Here is a 1,353-nt window from a genome sequence, read left to right as displayed (position 1 = left end):
CTCTGTCCACACTTAGGAGATTATACTGTAAAATGAGCATATTTCTTTGTATAATATTGCTTCATGTGTTGGAAAGGAGAAAGCCTGGTAACTATCCTCACGCCTTCAACATGGCTGTCTTTTGTAAAATGGCTAGCCATGCCATCATTAATATCACAAGAGGATTCACGTTTGTTTATTCTAAAATGAATGTAAATTGGACTTCATACCTAATACCTTAAAGCCATGCTGAAACACGAGGAAGTCTATTATCTTTATACCATGTATTTTAGGATTTTTTTGCTCCTCACTCCAGCAGAAGACTGACAGTTTATAAAGCAGCGGTGCAAGTGCCTCATTTGCACACTTACTGTGCTTGATAAGGGGTTGAAATGCTTGATTCCCCAGAGGTCCTCCCTGTTCTTTCCCCAACGGAAAATGTCTCCCTGTATTTCCATACAGCTGTGACAAATTTTTCTAAATAAGGGGCATCTAGCCTTTAGCTAATGCCTTTCATGCAGAAGAATGTAACACAGGCTCATGCAAATCATTTCACTACATGCCAGGCAGCAGAAAGCAGAGCCTGGAGTCAGAAGCAGAGCAGCATGTTCCACGTGGCACCTCCTGCCCATGGCCCTCGGACCTGACTCATCCCTATGCATCATTTCTTGCATCAAGCACATCCTAAATTACAGTAAAAAAATCAAGGTGGAACTGTTCAAACCTCTAAAAGTTTCCCTAAGCCATACTGGACAGACATCCAAATGCATTCAAATACACTGCTGAAGGATCCCTTCATTTAGCATACTGCCAAAAATCCATATTGTTTTTAGTCAGGAAATGAGGTCACACCTTTGACCAAGTCATGCTGACTTTTTTTTTTTTTTTAACATCAATAGCACTGTCTACAACCTGGCCTTTAATAGAAGCCGTATCACCTATCCCCATTTATAGCATTACAGTGGATTGTGCCACAGTACATTTGTTATAAAATTCTTCAAGAATAACGACAATAAAACCAAGACAATTATTCCTCCAAGCACTAGTGTTGGGGTATTTGTTAAAGAACAGATTTGATTGAAAGGTAAAGATTAGCTTTAATTCCTCCACTCCTTCTTTTATTTGAATATGAAAAGAAGGTGTAATGCAGATCCTTACCTTGATATGACATTAAAAGACAGTTTGGGTCAATATAATTACTGTAGAATAGCAGAATTTTTTTTTAAATCCTTAAATATTTGTACTTACTGATTTTACCCTTCAGATGCGTTTTAGCATTCTGGGGTAACTGGCCAAGTCCAAACCACAGATGCAGAAGTAACCACTAGACAGTCCCTCCCTTAATGTGTACACTATGCACACAATATCACAGGT

This window comes from Phaethon lepturus, unplaced genomic scaffold, assembly GCF_000687285.1.
Source record: "Phaethon lepturus isolate BGI_N335 unplaced genomic scaffold, ASM68728v1 scaffold23721, whole genome shotgun sequence".
NCBI classification, from domain to species: domain Eukaryota; kingdom Metazoa; phylum Chordata; class Aves; order Phaethontiformes; family Phaethontidae; genus Phaethon; species Phaethon lepturus.
The sequence above is the reverse complement of the archived record's forward strand: the minus strand, read 5'-3'. Positions refer to the sequence as shown.